The sequence below is a fragment of the Protopterus annectens genome, chromosome 10.part0 (genome assembly GCF_019279795.1).
Source record: "Protopterus annectens isolate FY-2018-M chromosome 10.part0, PAN1.0, whole genome shotgun sequence".
NCBI classification, from domain to species: Eukaryota; Metazoa; Chordata; order Ceratodontiformes; family Protopteridae; genus Protopterus; species Protopterus annectens.
The window spans coordinates 90,523,389-90,545,755 of NC_056744.1; positions in this window are offsets into that span (position 1 = coordinate 90,523,389).

Consider the following 22,367-nt stretch of genomic DNA (forward strand, 5'->3'; position numbering starts at 1 on the left):
TTTTTAGGAAAAAAATTTTTTTTTCAGATCAGTCTGTCTATGTATATGTATCTACATATATCTATATCTGCATGTGTGCATTACATAGATATGTTGGTACAATATTCTATTGACATCTGTCCATGTATTCCTACATCTCTCTCTCTATGTATGTATACATATATGCATAATATATATATATATATATATATATATATATATATATATATATATATATATATATATATATATATATATATATATATATATATATATATATATATATATATATATACATACATACAAACCCACACATACATATGTTAAACAGGTATATCAACATATTTGTCTACTATACTGTAGACACACACTACCATACTGCTAAACACACATAGCTGTGTAACCTAATTTGTACATGGCACTACAACCTACAATCAAACAACATTGATATGTGCACAGACATGCTCTCACATACAAATGTATGTACAGTCTTCACTGATAGTTGCTGTATGTCTCCTGCCCTTTACACATCTCCGTATACATATGGATACAGACCAATGACACATATGGAGGGTTCACAGTATGTAGACCTTTATAGTATTACTTTACATTACCTGTGTTTGTCACAGCTGCTTCTGCTGCTGTCTGGTTCCCTGTCCTGCTGCTCCACTTCCCAGTTGTCAGCTTTCAGGTAGCTGTTGCTGAACAATTCGTGTCTGTCTGCTTAAATGCAGTTTTCTCTGTCTCTCTCTGTCTCTCTCTCTCTCTCTCTCTCTGTCTGTCTCTCACGTCCTTTTCAGGGTGCAATGAAAGTATTGCATGCGTGGACATGGAGTACAGCATACTTTTGTAGGTATCTGCATATGCCCATGTGATGGCCTCTGCACCAATTGTTAGCCAGCATTTGCTAATTGCATGCAGCCAGTTGTGTACTGATTGCAGTTCTCACTGTGATTTCAGAACAGTGCTATAAAAAGGTGTGTGAGATAGGCGTAGCCCTTTCAGATGTTAAGGGCAGGGACCATGCTGTTATGCTGTGGACAATGTTCTGTGAGTGTAAAGGTTGGTATCTCTCTCATATTTCCAGGTGTGTTGTGGATTAACATTCCTCCATTCATTTCTCCAGTTTCCTGTACTAACTGTGTATGTACACTGACAACTACAACTACTACTATTGTTAATGTGTGTGTGTGTGTGCTTTCCTTTCACATTTGCTTGCACTCTGTTGCTAAGTCTTCAATAGTTGCCCTTTACAGTCACTACTTCTATGCCTGCTAGGTGTCTTGACTGTAGTGTGCTGCTGTAGCTTTCCTATTTTCCATGTACATTCACACCTTGGAATGCTTGCTATATCTGCTAGGGTGTTACAGCATGCAGTGTGGTCTGGCCATGGTGTGGGCCTTGACATCTATTAGGGTATTTGAGTATGCTGCTAAGCAGGCCCCAGAGACCTTCAGGTTTATCAGTTATGTGCCTCATGGAATGGTACATATCAGTGGGGTACACCCATTAAAATGTCTGGTATGCTGCAGTTGTGACTGTGGGTTAGCATGAGCATATGTATTACTACACTTTTTCTGCCATGCGAGTGGTGAATACTTTCCGGACTCCATAGTTACCATTGCATGTGTTACACCTTTCTGCCTACTGTTTGTACATTTCACATGGGGTCTGTGGGGCATCCCTGTAAGACATTCACTGTTGCTATGTCTAGGTTCTTAACTATTCAAATATGGTGGTGTTGGACCCGTCATGTGTACAGATATTTGCAGGCTGTCCACATTTCTGCCTCATAATTTGGTCATGATCTCATGCACACCTTTATCTGGCAAGTCAGTCTGGGCTCAAGTCAGAATATGGTGACAAACATTCAAGTTCAGACTGCATACCCTTCCAAACATCCCACAAGGTGTAGACCCTGTTACTTTCTGAACTGTCTGCATTTGTTGTAACTTTATTTGTAATGTGTCCCTGGTTTTGGGCCTTTGCTCCACATATTTTATTACTTGGTCGGATGTGTTCCTGTAAGAGGTTGTGGGGTATGGGCAGTGCTTATCCTGCTGTGAGTATGTGTGTGTCTTGCAAGGTGCTATGGTGACATTATTACCTACTAGCTTCCAACTAGCATGGCTGTTTCTGTTCACACACTACTATTATGGAAATCCACCAGTTTTGTTTGTGATTCTAAATGTCATGCTTTGTGTACTACACATCTATATTCCCTTTACATTCATTCCTACTGTTAAATGATATATTTACTTTAGCACAGTGTTTCTATATAAGAGTCATGGCTTAGTGGTAAGTCATGCAGACTATAATTGCCAAGGTCCTGGGTTTGGGACTCACAGTGGGATTTTATTTTTCATTTGAACTGAGCACAAGACCTGTCAATCAAAGTGCCTAAGGCACTTTTAAGCAGTTGTAACCGGGTTAGCGCTGGTTTGCGCGGAGCTCACGCATGCGCACTGGCGGTTAGCTCCGCGCACACAAGCGCACACCCGCTTACAACCACTTAAACGTGCTTACTCTTGCACACACCCGCGCTATTTTCCTTGAAAGAAAAGAAAATGAGGAGACAGGAAAGTGGTGAAAAGGGGGTCACAAAGAGAGTAAGACAGTAGGGAAACAAGCTTGGGATGTTCAGGAGGGATGTAGGTAAGGCCCATAGCTGCCCATTTCTTCAGCAGCAACAGCTGTGCATATGTATGTAATTTGGTGTGACATTTGAAACCTTCCACCCCTGAGAGAGGTGTCAGGACAACAATAATACTTGTTGTACAGCCAATTGGAATTGATAGGTTCCATGTCCAGTAGACATGTGTGCGGAATGGGCAGCTATGTATGGGGCGTAATTTTTTGTGGGTACAGAGTGCCCTTTTTTTCAGGTGAGAGTGGTATGTCAGGTGAAGCTAGTCGGTACAGCTGGGGAGGTAGGTTGGGTAGGTTAACAGACAAGACAAACAAGACGCACACAGGGGCGATGTATGACACGTGTGGGGGGGTTACACAATTGACGGGGACGGAGGTTTGGATATCCAGAGCCCATGAGCCCACAGATGGCAACAGTGGAACTGATATCCCCACCCATAGGCAGTTGCCACTGTTCCTTCACTGCCCAGGACGGGGCTGTGCTGGGGGCTGTGTAGGCGGGGCAACGGGCATGCCCGTTAGTTGCGCCACCCGTGCCTCAAGCTGGCGTAGGGGCTCGAGGACAGAGTCCCGAATCTCCCTACGCACCACAGTCCGGACGCTATGGAGGGTGAGTGGTGGATCTCCTCCGGCCACACTTGCAGAGGGGGGGCGAGCCCCATCCCCTGCAGCACTTCCACCCGCAGGTGGCACAGGGCCACCGGAGCAGGGTCCGGACTCGGCACTAGTGCCAGGTGCACTCGCCAGCTGAGGTGGGAGAGGTGGGTCCGCTGGAACCCGCCTTCCCTGTCGTTCTATGTTTTACATTATGTCATGACAGTTTGGGTTAGTGACATTTAATACCATTCACAATTAGTTGTAACAGCATGCATTAGTATTCCCATTAACCAAACACCCAGATATTCAGACCATTGAACAGCGTGCATAACACATGCATAATTTGAACAGTAATACACAGTCCAACAACATGCAGGGTTGATTGATGGCAACAGGCCATCAGGTGTGGATGTATGAACAGGGCGGATGCATCAACAGACATGCAAATATATATGACCCAACAGGACAGACGTCCCGGGGTGGTAATTGTGATTGCACATACCATTTTCACGTGGAATGGGTTATAGGTGGTTAGAGGGTGGGGTAAATAGAGTAATATTAACACCTTCGAATACAAATACATATGCTGTACATTTCTAATAGCTACAGTTATATACACACTACTGTTCTAACTACAGTGTCCTATATGTTAACTACTTAACCTTGCAGATGGAACTGTTACTGCAACATCAATCTACATTTTATTGCTGTTCATACACATTCATATCGGGCTTTGTTCAGATACATCATCCTGTTACCTGTGCTTGATATACTTATGGACTAGTGTGGATGTTTGGTATATCAGACAATCATCCTAGCTGCGTATTTCAGACTGGGAGAAACATATCCAGATGTTGGTGTACACATTCCACATGCAGCAACACTTTGAACAGATTGTGTTGTTTGGTTCTGAGTCTCACATGCATTTAATTCTGTCCTAAATGCAGTATGGTTTATTCAGGGGTTATAAGTACTGTATTGCTGTATTCCTGACACTTTCTCACACTCTCTCACTTGCTTTCATGTTACTATTCAGACTGGTACTTCTAGGCTTTATTGACATGTTTTAACAACAGTTATTACAGTTCTTTCCAGCAGTCTCACTTCTGTCATGTTTCAGTATTTCCACAGGGATATATTTCACACATGTGATTTCATCCTCTTCTGCAGCTATACTTTACATGCTGCTGCAGGTTGTGTACTATTTTCCTACAGGCAGGGCAGTTTTAATCGGAAATATATGTTGGACAGTGTCATGTTTAGTTTACTTACAGGCTGGGAACTGTTGTAATCAGGCAATACTTGCATACACTTTCACACTGTTACATGCAGATTTAATTCCTTCCTGGCTACACTGCACTCTTTTGCTGACTGTCATACATTTATATATCTTTACAGTTACTAGAAGTGGATTACTGACCTGCCTGGTGGCGCAACCGCACCAGCCTATCGGCATAGGCTCTGCGGTTCGCAGAACGGACACCTGCAGCTGTAATATAAATGAAGTAATATTGGAATACACATCTCCATAATTACAGGTAGTTTAACTTTCTACATACATAATTAATTGTTACTTACTCAGTGGTGGGGCGTTGGGTGATTGCCGGGCCTCCTGGATCCAAAGGTTCAGTTGGTCCTGCTTGCGTCTCTTCAGGTCCGCATGGTGGTGACGGACCTGCTCACCTGTCCTTGGAATTCCTGTGGCACTGGTGAGTTCATGAGCCAACTGGTCCCACGCCTCAGCCCTGTACGCTCCCCAGAGGACCTGGCCCTGCATGAGTTGGGCCTCATGGTTGTGGACTAGGAGCCAGGCCATGTACCTGGACTCCTCAACACCCCACCTCTGTGCTCGAAAGCGACTACCCTCACCTACACCTGACATTCTGCCTGCAAGTCTGTTCTACAATCGTTTATGCTGTGTATTCCCGCCTATGGGGCTTATATAGTCCGTTTTTCCCACACATATCTGTGATTGGCCAGTTTGGAATTATATCAACTTCAGTAAACCTGCATTGTCATGCTGTAGTTTGTATTCATTCCTATATATGAGCTAATATTGCATTTCTAGGTACTGCTGTCATGGCTTAGTGGTTCTGTACCTTGACTGTGGTGTATAGTATCCTGGGTTCGAGCCTGGCCACTGCTTTTTATTTTTCATGACTGTCTAGACATGTTGAGGGGTGTGTCTGTGTAAAGGCATTTTGGATACGGCTTGCTCACCGTTGCCCGTCGGTTAACTCGTTTGCGTGGTGCGCAGCTCCGCGCAAACAGGGTACGCTGGTTTAAGCCTCATTTGGCTATCGGCATGCATATTCCGCTCTGCTCAGTTAGGAGCACATATATTTAGCATGGTAAACCACTGCTCAGCTACGGGCACTCAGTCTGCACCAGTTGGACCAATGCTTATCTACGGGCACATACACTCACTCTGTTGTACTGTAGCTCAGCTATGGGCACATCTGGCAGTTTATATTCATTTCTTAGCTCACATTTATTCAATATAAATGGGATATTTCATTGTATTTTACATATATTCTGATTTTATGTGTACACATATGTGTCAGGGACTTGTTTCCTGCTTATTTTGCAAAAAAAAAAATTGTGTTGTGGGGGCTCGAACCATGAATGCCTGCTCTGCAGCCGGCATCTCTACCGCTACGCTATTGCTTCCTGGCTTATTTTGCATATTTAGTTCTTATATGCTTTCCCATTGACTGCTAACTGTAGCTGTCTACGGGCACGCCAGCATAACGAGCACACTCACGGTTAAACATCTTTACAATTTAAAAAAAATATGACACGTTCATTTATATTTCTTTTATATATGTTTATGGTCGGTAGGGGCATGTGTTGTGTTGTGTTTATTCACATTTCCGTGGACTCTGTTGTGGGTGTCTACTTTGGGCACTTTTAGACTTCTGGGGGCGTGTCCGCTTGCAGGGCTCAGCCTATGGACACGCCCCCTACTGTCTTACATGGACCGTGTTAGACTTAGGTGTGATTCAGCATGCTCTCATGAATATGCAGAGCATGCTGACATCACTCCGTTTAACTGCAGCCTCCGTGTAAGAGTTATAACTCTTACACAGAGGCTTCGTGAATCCTGGGGAAAGTCTAAACCATCTGTATTTGAGATGTTGAATATTATAAATGAGATAAAATAACTGAAAGGTATTCTTAGAAAACAGAAGGAACAAATTGCATAAAAGTAAATGAAAATTGTCAGAACATTGTGTGCATAATAACATTCAAGGAGGAGGAGAAAGGTTTAAGGGAAAGCAGGAATTCAGCAATTATTTTGTAATGTTGAACTGATAATAGTAGCAAAGAACGCAAATGTGATATGTATTGTATTTAAATGGAAAAACTTTAAAATGTTTTTTTCTTTTTTATTAATGCATGTTTGCCTATGTCTTAAGTGATAATTTAATGAAGATGTTTGAGCAACAAAGAATATTTCAGAATGTCTACAAATTTTAGTGAGCTTCCTTCCCACCAAGATCAGAAATCTCTCTTTCTCCAAAGAACCAAACAAATGTATTTCTTCCAGTTCTATCAGGCATGCTATTCCATAGTGTTATAGACCCAATACCTCCCTACAAGCAGGGAAAATAATTTTACTCCAGGATTTGTTTTTGTATCCAAGAAAGAAGGCAAATAGAGACCATTTCTGGATCTTTCAGTTATTTCCCAATAATTCCAAAGTTCAAGATGGTAAACCTGCAGTCCTATTTTCCTCCTCTTCCACACTATTCTATTTTAGTAACTCTGCATCTCAAAGATGTATATCACCATATTCCAGTTCACAAAGACATCTGGAGTTATTCAGGAGGTTTTTCTGTCTGAATTCCATTTTGCAGTGTACATCTTTGCCATTCAGACCACGTATAGCTCCAATGGTGTTTATAAAATGCCCAGTTCCAGTAGTTGCCTTCTGCAGACTTCATGGAATCCACATTTACCCTTATCTGAATGATTTATTCATCTTAGCAGATTCTGCCCCAGACAATCAGGTATCCATTCTTTTCTGCATAAACCTGCTTTTAAAACTAGGTTTCAAACCTATCCTGGAAAAATATTCCATAGTCCCAGCTCACAGGTTAACATTTCTGTGATGCTTCCTGCACAACTCTCTCATGCTGGCATATCTGCCTCCAGAGAAAGTTTCCTTTTACAATATACAATCCTTAGACTTGGCTCTCCAGTCCATACCCATAGCAAGAGGGTTCCTCAGAATTCTAGGCTACATAGTATCAATTACTCTCGTGGTCCCTTTAGCTAGACTTAGCATAAGGAAGGTTCAGGGGCTCTTCAAATCTAGACTGAACACCAGCATCCTATGTCTTTTTCTATTCCAGTTCTAAACTACTGTAAAGGCTGCCAGCCTAGCTAGCTAGAATTTTGTAAATAATTATATGTCATTGTAAATATTAATATGATCCACAGGCTTGTGTAACTAATGTAAAAAAATTGTGTTATGTTCTGAGCTTCAAAAATGTAACCACAGTGTACCCTGCTGGAAGAAAGCTGATAAGTAAAGCATTTTATGACTGGTTGATCTCAAAGTTGGAGACAGGATATCTGGACTAGAAATTCTTTCTGTTGTCTTTAGACATAGATAATTATTAGGTCTCACATGTAAAGTGTCTTTTATTGCTGTGGCTTCCTGGCAGGTGAGTTTCTGTTAGCCTGGGAACTAAAGGAGAAGTGATAAAAATGATGTAATGTGAAATGACTCAGCAGTAATGTGTATATCAATTTAACACTATCTCAGAGAGAAACATTGGAGCGTTTTGTATTTATCTTCAGATCTGATAACTCACCAGGCACTTGCTTTGCTCTGTAAGTAGTATCTTAGATCTTAGAGATAGATGGAACTAGTAAGATTAGTCTAGCTGTTTTCTATATTTATGTCAGACTATCCTACAATATTATTTTAAAGTTTCCTGTGATTTCTGATCTCTTGATTAACACTGTGTTGAATTGATGAGATTTGTCTTGTGTTTTCATCATTTATTATTAAATATTTTTAAACTTTTCAACTATGGCTGTTTTGTGTAGAGATAATTTAAGCTCTATAGTACTTGCATATATTTGGTCATACTCTCCAAGCCACTCCTATAGTCTTGCTATTCATACCACTTACTATTTATGTACCAGTAATATTACACAGTGAAATTGGTCACCCTTTGGGAAGGGCCTTATAGTAGCTGATAATAGTGGTTGGTGGCAGTGATTTCTACTGTATAGTCTGGAGAGAAGGGGGCATAGCTGGAAACCTGTGCCAGCCTTCCCCAGGAGTGTCTGTGTGTTTGTATATAAATGAAATCTTAAAGTGTGTGTGTGTGTGTGTGTGTGTGTGTGTGTGTGTGTGTGTGTGTGTGTGTGTGTGTGTGTGTGTGTGTGTGTGTGATCTACTTGGGTAGGGGCACGAAGCACTGGTTGGACAGAGAGGGTGCTGGAGGTTTTAGGTTGACCATTAGGCTGACATCTAGACTCTATAGCTGTGCCAGTGGGGAGTCTTACTGGGGATCTGGAGAGAAAGGGAGAAGCCAGCCCCAGACTGACTGTGATCTCTGTGTCCTCTTAAGGGAAATTGTACTTTACTGTGTGTACTTATCCCCTCAATGTGCACACCCCTCACTAGTGCTAGTGGTGAGGATTGCGGCTCCTTGATTACTGGGCCAGTGCATGGGCATCACAACTACAACAAAAAGGAAATTGTGTAGTGGGCAAATCACATTCAACTAAAGCCAGGTCTGCCTCTTTCTCCTCCCATCTCAAGTCAGTCCCATTAGTATGGAAGCCTCAGACTTTGTCTGAGAAGCAGTTTCCAAAAGAATTAATGATAAGGGGACTTGGGATCCCTATTCCAGAAAAATATAGCAATCTGAAAGAAATGATGGCCGTGACAAAAACATTAAAAACCTTTAATCAACTATGAACTCCAGGACCCCTGTTGGTAATAACAGACAACACGACAGTGATGTGGTACATAAACTGGGAAAACATTTTTTTTCAGTGTACAGACTAGCCATAATTACGTGGGAGATGACAACTCAAGTACCTACATTTTGCCAGAGTAGAATACTACTGAGACTCCCTAAGTAGATCCAGGATGCACCCTCACAAATGTATGTTACATGCAGAGGTTTTCCAGGAGATTGTCCACCAGTGATGAACTTTCCAGGTAGATCTGTTTGCCTTCATTCACAACAATTACAGAACTTCTCTACCAAGATTCCCTGCAAACAGGCCTGGCTGGAGAACAGATGCCTTTTTATTCTTATGGACAAGAATGTACCTCTGTGCTATTTTCCTTCTTTCTGATTACCAGAATTTGACTTAAGATAAAAACAGACTCCAAAAATTCTGTTGTTAACCCCCTTTCAGCCCAGACAACATTGCTTTTCCCTTCTTATTGCACCTAGTCAGAGGCAATTACCAAAGTCTGAGTGAACATGCTCACACAGGACAGATATCTCAATTCACCACATCATTCTTAGCCTACACCTGGACTCTTGGATGATAGGTTTTTGATGTCATTTATTTTTCGAAAGGTCTTGCAACAGATATTAATGGAGGCTGGAAAACCTGCTGATAGAAAATAATGTTTAGCTAAATGGAAGAGATCTTCTAGTTGGTACTGTTGCAGAGCCTAGGACCCAAGCATGCACTCCACTGACAGTCAACGGACTGTGTGAATTGCTCTTACCTGGCCTTAGTGTCCTATCAAAATACATCTATCAGCTGTTTCTGCTTGTTTGCTTTCAGATCCTTTGTTCCAAGTCATAAGAAAGAAAGCAGGTGGCTTGTTCTTGGGATCTTAATTTTGTTTTGGAAAAGTTAAATTACCTCTATTTGAACCTGTGGCTAGCTCTTCTCTAGAGTTCCTTACTTGGAAGACAGCTTTACCTATTGCTGTGACTTTGCCTAGATGAGCATCTCAGACAACTCAGATACTGCATGGATAAGATAAAAGATTTCAGACTGTCAGAGCAGCATTTATTTCCTTTGAAAGTAAAAGAAAGGTCAAGTGGTTTCCAGACAAACTATATCTATGGTTATCTCAGGCTACTCAGTTCTGCTGTTCTCGCCATGGAGAAAGCCCCCTTAGAATGTTTAGGCATTTTGCACTAGAGTAGCTAACTCTGAAGCCATTTGGAAAGGGATAGACTCTAGAATTATTTTAGACATAGTAACTTGGTCCTCTACGCACACTTTTACTAAGCACATTCATTTTCCAGAGCCAGAACAGGATTTGTTAGATTTGTTCTACAACTGCTTCTAGACTCTGCTTTTTGTTACTGCAACTGTGATCTAATGATAACATAGAACACAACCATGTTCCGAAAGTACGAACACCCTCCCTCCACCCCATTATTGTTTCACTGTTTACCCCTGGCCATGGTGGAGTCCCAGATACCTTTGTTCCTTTGTTTATGGCATAATTTGACAATATTTGTCTAACCAAAATGTGCCTCATCTTTTGGCTGTAGCATCCCTTTTTGGAAGAAAAAAAGCTAGCTCTAATGTTTGGTGTTTGTACCTTTTCTTTATACCAGCTCAACAGATGCACAGTACATTAAAGTGCACAAAAAAGTTTTGTACCAGCCAGAAGTCTGATATCTTTGGCAGGATGCATCTCATACAAGCTTTATGTTACTGCAACAGTGATCTAGCTGAACATCTACTTTTGTGGTATCTATAGTTACACGACTGTACTTTCATTTTCATCCACCGTTCACAATTTTAAGATGGCAAAAATCTGTTTCTACCAGTTTAAAACTATCAATAACCAAGCACCATAGCTTACTCTTGATGAAGTAATTAATGGGTATATTTGCATAAGGTCAAAAAAATGCAGGACTCTGAGTTTGCTGAGGGGAGAGGCTTTTGGACTTGGGAATGGAAAACTGTGAAGGGCAGTATTCTCTTGCTGTTCCACTCTAGCCCAGATCATTGCATACATTTTTTGCAAAACTCTTGTTATTTTTTTTAATTGAATGAGGCAAATAAATACGGATGTCCTCTTCATTTTCACTTAACAGTGTTTCCTGTTTGTCACCCTTAACTAATTCATGCTTATGCTTATTAGCTGTGGAATGTGCACCTCTGACAGTCTACATAACATCCACATATTGCAAAGAATTTTCTGAAAATTAATCTTGTGAACAGTTGTAACTTTCAGCATTTCCCGGTTAGGGGTCGCCACAGCGGAACTCCGGTCCGCTAATGATTGGCAGTAGATTTTTATATACCGAGTTGCCAGCCCTGATGCACAACCATCAACGAAGGTATGCCCATTCATGCATGTCTCCACACAGAAGACGCTTTAGCTGAGAATCGAACAGGACATCTTACTGTGAGGCGACAATGCTACCGCAGCACCACCACCGCAGTATAAATCAGCAGCAAACTTTTACAATGGCAGTAACCAGTACAGTTAAAAATCTTTACTAATGTAAAAAAAAAAAAAAAAAAACAGGTCAGATTTATTTTTCTCTAGATGGACACCAACAGCTCTTGGAACTGTCCTGTCCTGGAATAGTATCTGTAGCACTTTTGAAATGCTATAAATAACACTGAGTATCTAGAGCTGTTGCAGATAGCTTTCTCCAGCATATTCTAAGGACTTCATTACAGCAATGTAGAGAACTAGATCCTGACAGTATAGTAATAATATTGACGGTTTGCTTGTCATAATCACTACATTTTATGTTTGATCAGGGATGTCAAGAAATTCACCTCAAGAGCAAAGCTTGAGATGTGAATCTTGACAACGATGTCACACACCTTCCAAGGATATGATTGGAAAGACCCAATCGTAATTCTCTGTAGTGCATGGAGCTTTATCTGCTCTCTTGTATTACGAAGGTTAGGAAAAAAAACAAAGTAGTAGCAGTGTTTCGCACCTTATTAAGCTGTAATACACTAACCACTGCACAGAAAGAGCTGCTACCCAAGAAGAGCATTGGGAAGTTGGGAAACAATTTGAATGTAAAAAAAAAAATCGAAGTGTTTAAATTGCTTTAGTGGTTTCCTGATGCTCTTCTCCTGTGGCTGCTGAGCACTGTTAAGCATAAAATTAGTGATTAACACAGCTTAGGGGATGTGTAACAATTGTTAAGCACCTAATATTAAACATATCCTTAACAGTCCTGTTTTTTCCTCCAATTTCTGAGCATAATCACAGTGTCCCAAATGCTACACTGAAATACCGCACTTCCACACATAATAAACAGCTAGTAAAATCCCGATTAGAGAAAAAATTAAATGAAAAACTATTGAAAAAATCCAACTCCATCAACTAAGAGACTATAACAAAAAAAATTATAAAATCACCCAAGGAGAGGTGAACTCCAGCTCTCTAGTTTAGACATATTACTCTGTAATAGGCTTGTAATGTAAAAAAAATGTGAAACACTGAAGATGAGTAAAAGTGCTTGTGGTGCTTCCCTTTTCCAGGAACCTTAAAGCCCTTTGGATATTTTGGCAGTCTTGGAGAAGCATTATTTTGAAACTATTAAAGCATGTCTTAATTTGTTAGCAGAATAGGTGAAAAAGAGTCTTGTCCCAAGTAAGTTGGAGTACACACTGCAGGCTTACTTGCTAGTGGTTTAACAATCTGTTTATACCCCCTTCAAGTGTTTGATATTCTGATATTGCCTGGCTGAGCAACTTCTTTGATACTAGGGATCCACTGCTAGTCATTGTAACTGCTTCTGCCATGTCACAGTTGTGTAACAAATATTACTTATAATAGCTCAGAGTACACATGCGCTTCTAACTTTAAATATACAAAATGCTAACAAAATGTGTTTTATACAGGGGGGCAAGCCACCTCTTCACCCCCCCCCCCCACATTCTTATTTCTCACTTAGGTTGCTGCACCCTGGGGACAGGGATCAGTAACAGAAAAAAAATTCTCTTTGGAAGATTGGTTTGTTGGAGAATAAGTAAAAATGTAACTTAAGCATCAACACATTGCTCCTTTATGGAGTAAGCAAAAAAATGTACATCTGCTGTTTCAGATGTAAAACCCTGTTAACGGTGATACAATTAGTCTTATACTTAGCAGTGGCATGTAAGCTGGGTGTTTACAGTTCTATTCTGTCATTAACTGGCTTGCCATGCTGACTTAAAGTTCGTGTGTGACAATCTGAGACTTTTGTACATTTGCATCCTCTGTGAAATTTGTACATGACCAAGGAGGAGAGGGCATGATGCCTTAGAGTATTTGAAGTACACCACAAAGCTCAATCCACAGACTCGACTCCACTCAGCTCGAACAGAGAACAACCAGAACGGTTTTAAAATATTTAATGTTCCAACCACAATAAAACACACCAGCCAACGGCTATTGACAAACGTAGTACAAAAACAGGTTAAGCGCTTTCATCCGAAATATTCAGACTTCCTCAGAACCAATGAAAGCAGGCTATTACCATCTATTTAAATCATTTTTGGCGCCAACAAGAAACTAATTAGTGCACTATTATTTCATCTCATACATGATCTACTAAAAATTTGACCATATCATGATTACACATAAGAAAATTTTAAAAAAGTTTAAAAACAGTTGCATAAATTTCAGTCATCCTAATATCAAGTCATGTATATATATATATGTAAATCTAAATATCTTGAATATGGTAATAATGATTAACAATTGATAATTTATATAATAAAATGTATATTAAAAAATATATATAAATTGTATTGAAATATATCTACACCATTTATACTTGATGTAGGGACATACAATAGGGTAATATGATGGATAGTAAAATGTAATAATAAGATGTGATATGATATAATATAAAGTGCATGATAGTGGCTACATTCAAAGTACTAAGAACTCACAACAACAACTCAATGTGGCATCTTTTTCACTTCATTAGAAGAAAGGGTTTTAAACTTCATTAGAAGAAAGGGTTTTAAACTTATATATTCATTGATGCCAGGGGAGGTAGTGGCATCAAGAATAATTTGCCATTTACTTTCCAATAGACTTAAATAAACTTTCCAATTACCCATATCTACTGATGTTTCTACCTTATCAATAATACTAAACTTAAAAGTGTGTTCTTTCCCTTTGTCAATCGCATGTCTACTGAGTGCATTTTTGATATCGCCCTTTCCCACTTTATAAGTGTGTTCGTAAATGCGGGTTTTTAATTTCGGGTTTTTAATTTCCTTTCGGTCTTACCCACATAGTAAGCTGGACAGCATACACATGTGGCAAGGTAAACAACCCTCTGCGTATTACAATTCCCAGTTAAACATTTACATTTGCTTTTTATGCCATTATTTAATACAATACTTTTGCTCTCATTTATATATTGACACTGTCGACAGGATCCACACTTTACAGTACCCCTTTTGTGATTCATTATTTTATTAGTATGTGATCCACATTCCAATATCTTTTTAATATTTCTGAATGTTTTGTAAACAACTACTGGTTGATTCCCTACAATTGGACCGATCGTCTCGGTACTAGTTAATAACTGCCAGTGTTTCCGTAAAATTTCTTTTACAATGTTAGTGTATGCATTGAACATGATAACACATACCTTCCTATCCTCATGTTCATTAATCACTTTAATTGGTCTAGTCTTCCCTAAAGGGGTGGGAATCTATTTTCCCACTGAATTTTCACATACTCTACAACATCATCTAACATGCTCTTGGGGTATTCACGTTCAGTAAACATCTTATGTATGAGATTGAGTTCATCAATCATATTTTCCTTATTGGATGTCATTCTGGCATCTAATGCATTGTCCCTTTACAACATTTTTAAAATGTGTGGTGGATGATTACTCCCATATTGGATATAATCATTCAAAATGTTGGCTTCCTATATAATTTGGAAGAAAAGCCATCACCTTCAACACTGATATAAGTGTCCAAGTATGGAATGCCTACCTGACTAATTTGGTGTGTAAATTGTAGGAATTCAGTTGTACTATTTATATACATCATAAATTCAGATATGATGTTTGTTGGTCCATTCCATACTATAAATAAATCATCCAAAAATCTCGTGTATAGGGATATATATTTGTAATATTCACTGGTGAATATATACGTATGTTCCCACTCGAGCATAACCATATTAGCAAATATGGGTGCACAAGATGCACCCATAGCGACCCCTCGTGTTTGCCTATAATAAGCAAGTATAGTAAGCAAAAAAATGTACATCTGCTGTTTCAGATGTAAAACCCTGTTAACGGTGATACAATTAGTCTTATACTTAGCAGTGGCATGTAAGCTGGGTGTTTACAGTTCTATTCTGTCATTAACTGGCTTGCCATGCTGACTTAAAGTTCGTGTGTGACAATCTGAGACTTTTGTACATTTGCATCCTCTGTGAAATTTGTACATGACCAAGGAGGAGAGGGCATGATGCCTTAGAGTACTTTGGCACATTGTGGAGAATTGTGTACTTGTAGGTGTAAAAGTGGGACTAAGAATAATATACATATTAATATATATTTTTTCTTCATTATATACTCAAAAATCCCTTACAGTAGTGGGTATAGGTCACTTAGTAGATTTACTTGTAGTAAACATGCTATTTCTGAAGTAATCTCAATTAACCAGAGGACCATTTAGTTTACTACTTCCTCTCCAAATGTATGCTCACCATTTGTTCAGTTTCTTTCTGTCTGATAATATTTCTCACATTTCAGTACACCTTGTGATAGGCAGCAGTATATTTCATTATAACAGTATTCTCAGATTAGTATCTGCATATATGCATCATTAATTGCAGTTATGTGCAATGCGCTCATACATGTTCATCACTAGATCATTGCTGTAATAATACTGACAGATGAGATGAATCTTGTCAAGGATACCATATTTCCAGCCAATATACTAAATCTTAGATGGTATTCCCCTCCCGCATTAGACCCGACTTTAAACCGAGGCATGATGAGTACATAGTACTTAAGGGATGCACAAATGTAAAAATCCTCAGAACTTTCTTCCTGCCAGTCCAAAATCTTATCCATTTGATTTTTCCCAAAGCTTTTTCAGTCACCTTGGATCTGAAGGATGCTTACCTTCATATTCCTCTTTATCCAGAACACATTTTTTTAAGATTATGTGCCTTGGGATTTCATTTTCAATTTACTGCTTTGCCTTTTGGGCTCTCCACTGCTTCAAGAGTGTTGACAAAGTGTCTAGCCCTCTGATATAGCATTTTGCAGACTCCAAGGTATCAATATCTACCCATATTTGGATGATTTCCTGATTCTATTCACTTTTTTTCAGAAGATTCTTTAGGATTTACTATTCACAGTCTGCATCTTTCAGAACCTAGGATCCCTTCTGAACTACAAGCTCAGTTTTCATCCCTGCCATTCTAGTGTTCCTTGGTTACCATCTCAGTGAGTTAATCATGATTCACTTCTTAAGAGATTTCTTTCTATGCCTGACCTCTGCAAGAGAGCTTCTGAGAGCCCTGGGATACATGGCATTCACAATACATATTATTCCTTTTGCCAGAGTTCATGTGAAGAAAAGTCTGCAGTACCTAAAATCTGTCTGGACACAACACTGCTATCCTCTGTCATTCCAAATTATTGTCTTGTCTTTCATGAAGGAATAACTATTTTAGTGGATCACTCAAATAAGATCAAACCCAGGAGTTATTTTTCTTATCCCACTTCATCTACAAAAGGTCTCTACAGAAGCATCAGACATGGTCTGGGAACATGTTCAATGGATTTTCAAGGTGCAATGACTGGTAAAAAAAAAAAAAAAAAAAAAAAGGACAGAAGAGTGCATATAAACATAAAAAAAATGAAAGTTTTGATTCTTGCTCTCCAATCTCTCAGTCACTTTAGATACACAGGAACTCTCCAAGTTGTGACAGACAGTGCCACTGTCAAGTGGAACATCAACAAAGAGGGGAAAGAAAGTCTTGTCACCTGCACAGATTGGCAGTGATTGCTTGGAATATTGCAGTTCAGCACAATATTTTCCTTCAAGCAGTTTACATGTCCTTAGAATGGAATATCTTAGCAGACTACCAGAGCAAATTCAGGGCAGACCCTCAAGAATGGATGCTGAAAAGGAAGGTCTTCCTTCAGACTGTCAACCACTAGGGTACCTCAGAGAGAGAGGGAGTTCATTTAGCCTCCACTCTCAATCAATTCAGACTGTATTCCTGTAGGATTCTTTCTTGCATGGAAGCCTGGATAACAGATACCTTTTCCTTCCCATGGAAAGAGAAATTCATTTCTCCATTTCCTCATTTTACTCTCATCTAGCGGGTCTTCCTGAAGATTCAGAAGGACAGTCCCACAATTGTTTTGGTGACCCTTTTTGGCAAAGTCAACAGTGATTTTCCCTTCCTTACCACTTAGCCAAAGGCAATCACCACTTATTACCCCACAAGATGGATTTACACAACAGAAGTGCTCTCTAATTCATCCAGATATGAAGACAGTTGGTCTCACAATTCAGATGACAGGCTTTTTATTCCTTTCTGGCACTTTTATTCAGACATGCTCTCTAATTCATACATGCAATAAAGGAGGTTAGGAAACCTGAAACTAGAAAATCATATATTTCAAAATGGAAAAGATTTTCTTTCTGCTGCCAAAAAGAGGGCTGGATTCCTATCAAACAGAAATACCTTGAATCCTCAAATATTTGTGTAAGCCTTGGAAATGACTCATAAATTTTTTTTACCTGCCTGTTCCCCATTTGCTTCTGTGGTTGAATAGGGTATTTCAGCTATGTATTCTCCTATACATGCAGTATATGTAAGATAGGAGGAGTAAGCACTGTGAAGAAAAAAAAAACTCCAGTAAAACACTCAAAATAAGCTGTCTCTTTGGTACATACTACTTGTGAAGATTATAAACTAACTGTTAACCAGGTAACTTCACTGACACAGTATCCATGGGTATGCCCTTTTGCATTGCTGCCAAGGAATCAAAAGTTTTAAAAATTAGATACGTGATGCTCATCAACATATAGTCCTGAATGAATTATCCAAGAAACAGTTGACCATTAGTTATAATAAAGAAATGTATGCTTATAAATAAGTATATCCTCCTGGACGGCACAGTGGTGCAGCGGTAGCATTGTCGCCTCACAGCAAGAGGTTCTCCGGTTCGATTCTCGGCTGGGGTGCCTTCTGTGCGGAGTCTGCATGTCCTCCCTGCGTTCGTGTGGGTTTCCTCCGGGTGCTCTGGTTTCTTCCCACATTACAAAGACATGCATCTGGAGCCTTTCTCCTTGGGCCTCCGCTGAAAATTGGCTTTGTTCCAAGTCGGACTTTCCCAGTTAACAAATGTTAAATAAAATAAATAAAAAATACCTTCCCCAGCTTAAACGAAAAAAAGGTCCTCGGAACTAACCATATGTGCATGCGTGGAGTTTGGAGTTCTGAGTACATCTAAAACAAACAAAAAATTCTGCCTCTTAAATTACCAGGCTGTTTTGAAAACATCCTGACATTAGGCCTTCCTGTCATCAATCGGGTATGATTGGCAGCATCTGGCAGTGACAAAAGCATCGCTCAATGAGTGACTCACTGGACAGCTTCATGATGCAGCAAGTATCCCTTCCAGTTGGCTCATGCTGCCTCAGGTGACTATGAAAGTGTGAGCTAAGGAGAAGGAAGTAGTTACTATGGAGGAGGAAGTATGAGCATGGGATTTTTTTAATGTATTTATTTTTTCAGACACTGAGCTACTGCCAAGATGTGGGAAGTAGATAAATACTTAAAGGTGTGTGAGCACATGTCAGTGTGCATGCATGGGCAAACTACTGAAGGGGTCAATGAGGTAATGTTTCATTTTTATGTCAGTGAAGTGATTGTGCCTATGGACAAACTACTGAACAGGTTGTTCGGGAAAATGTTTCATTTTGATGTCAAGTGAAGTGCCTATGCATACATGGACAAACTACTGAAAGGGTTATTGGGAAAATGTTTCATTTTTATGTCAGTGACGTGCTTGTGCTTAAATGGATAAGCTTCTGAAGGGGACGTTAGGGGAAATGTTTCATTTTGGTGTCAGTAAATTGCTTGTGCATACATAGACAAACTACCGAATGGGTGGTTGGGGGAAATGGTTAATTTAAGTGCTTGTTCATACATGGGTACTCTACTCTATGGGTCGTTGGGGAAATGTTTAAGTGTTTGTGCATACATGATTAAACTATTGAAGGGGTTGTTGAGGAGATGGTTTAAGTGCTTGTGCATACATGATTAAACTACTAAAAGGATCAATGAGGATATTGTGTCAATTACTGCTTGTATATACATCTTTAAACAACTGAAAAGATCAATGTGAAAATAATTGATGGCCGTGTGTGTGTGTGTGTGTGTGTGTGTGTGTGTGTGTGTGTGTGTGTGTGTGTGTGTATATGCTCGTGTGTGGGGGTTAAAGTAAATTACTTTATCTGATTGTTATATGTGAGGTATATTCATTCAATAAAGTTGACTTAGGTTCATAGGTTGGTACTAGGCTATCGGCCCTAGGGCCTATGCAAGCCTAGCTATAACAATTCCCTGGATATTTCTTCCCACAATATTTACTTCTCCAGGCCCCTGTCTAGCAGGGCGACTGACATGATCCCCGGGGTGAATTTCCTATCTCCCATCCAATCATCAAGGTTCCTTTTGAAGAGGGCCAAAGAGGCACTCTGCTTGATATGTATGGGCAGTCTATTCCAGAGTATGGGGAGTCTCTGGGTCAGGAACCTATCCCTCCAGCATGTTTTGTTCATTGTGATGACAAGGTTTAGATCCCTGGAGCGTGTGGCTCTGAGGGATTGGGATTTCTTTAAGTGGAGCATGTCCAACAGCTCAGGGTTTGACATGGCCTTGTATGTTAAGCAGAGATCGCCTCTGAGTAGACGATATGCCACAGAGTATAGCTGGAGTTTTTTAGACGGTCAGTATATGGCATCTGCTTTAGGCCTGTGATTCTTTTAGTGAGGTATTTCTGTGGCCTTTCAAGCTGTTGCAGATGTCTTGTGAGGTACATACCAAACGGAGCATTATACTCGATAATGGGTCTAATGAGGGATAAGTACAGTGGGACAATGATCTCCTTTTTTCTGGATGAAAAGCCCTTAGTGATGAGGTGTGCCACATAGAAGGATTTCCTGACTGTTGTGGCAATGTGGTTATTGAAAGTGAGACCACTGTCCACCTGTGTCCCTAAGTCTCTCATCACACTTTCGATGTTTAGTGTCCTGCCACCTATGTGTTAATTCATGGGTACATGTTTTTTTCCAAAGGGGATAACTATACATTTCTTGGCATTAAGTTTGAGCCCATGGCTCTGGCACCAGGCATCTGTTTCTGTAAGGCCCTTTTGAAGACTATCCACGTCATTTGGGGATTCAATAATGGCTCCCAGTTTGCAGTCATCTGCAAACTTTGTTAGCCAGAGTCCCTTAGTGTTGGCCTGTACTTCAGAGAAGTAGATGCCAAACAAGAGTGGTCCCAGGACTGAACCCTAAGGTACTCCACTTGTCACTTGTCTGGAGCTGGATTTGGAGTCGGCTACTTTTACTGTCTGGGTTCTGTCAGTAAGCCAGTTAGCAACCCATCGAGTGACATAGGGATTTATGCCCAGCATAGTAAGTTTATCTATGATTCCAGAGTGGGGGATGGTGTCAAAGGACTTGGCGAGGTCCAGATAGGCTGTGTGGACTGCCTTACCCTCGTCCACAGCTCTGGAGACTGATTCGAAGAAGTCAATCAGATTCAGGAGACAAGATCGGCCCTTCACAAACCCAAACTGGGTGGGGTCTAGTGTTTGAAGGTTGCCAATGTCTTTGTTTATAAGTTCCATGATAATGCATTCCATGCCCTTGTAAATCAGGCTTGTCAGACTGATGGGACGGTAGTTCCCAGGATCCAAGGTGGATCCTCCCTTGTGGAGTGGGATAACTGTAGCTGTGCGCCACTCAGTGGGCATGAAGCCTGAGGTGAGGCTATGATTAAACATGACACTTAGGTGAGGTGCCAGTTCATTTTGTAGTTCATGTAGTACACAGCCTGGGATGTCATCTAGTCCCATGGATGCTGTATTCTTAGCTTTGGAGAGTGCGGTTTCTACCTGTGTGGCCGTGATTATCAGAATTTGGCAATCTTTTGGTATTGAGATGGGCCATTTAGGGGGTGAGAGTGGGGTGAAGTTGGCACTAAATCGATCTGCCGGGATATTGGCAATATCCTTGGGATCAGTATATTTAATGCCATTCTGTTGTAACCCAGAGCAGATCTGAGCATTGCCATTTAGATTTTTGACATAACTATAGAATGCCTTGTGGTTGTCTTTGGAATCTTTGGCAATTTTATTTTCGTAACTAGCTTTTGAGGATTTTATGAGGGATCACAGCTTCTTACTGAGGCTGGTGAGGGAGTTTTTTGCATCCTGGGATTTTCCTCTTTTTTACAACAGTTTCTTCCTTCTGTTGTATAGTTTGTTTATAGCAGGGGACCACCAGATTGGCTTCCTTTTTTTGGAGAAGAGCATCTTGGTTCTATTTGGGATGGCACGATTCATGCACAAGTGGATGTGCTCGTACAGTGCCTTAGTGTAGGATTCTGCAGTCGAACTTCCAGATCCCGTCTGCGTGGGTGTTGTGAAGTTTTTTACTTCTGACTTCAGTAGCTTGAAGTTGGCTTTGGAGAAGTTTTTTAAGGAGGTTTCCTTACTGGGGGGTGGGGGTGGGATGTGGATGTCCAGGGTGATTTGCTTATGGTCAGACCTGACCAATGAGGGGGTGACCACTGGTGTGGAGCATCTATCTCCCATGTTGGTAATGACCAGTTCTAGGATATTGGAGCTCCTGGTGGGACAATGGATTAGTTGATCCAGGGCGTTGGAATTTATGAATTCCAAGAACCGTTGGGAAAAGGAGTTTGTACCTGAGTAGTTTTCCCAATTAATGGCAGGGTAGTTGAAATCACCCAGTATTAGGGTGTTTGGTTGTATCTTAATATTTTCCAGTATGTTTAGAAAGGTGTAGTGAGAATCTTGGGGCATGGATGGAGATCTGTAGCAAGCTACAATTTGGATTGCAGTCTTACCTAGTGTTAGTTGCACCTGGAGAATTTCAGATGCATTGTGTTGGGCAACTAGCCTGGA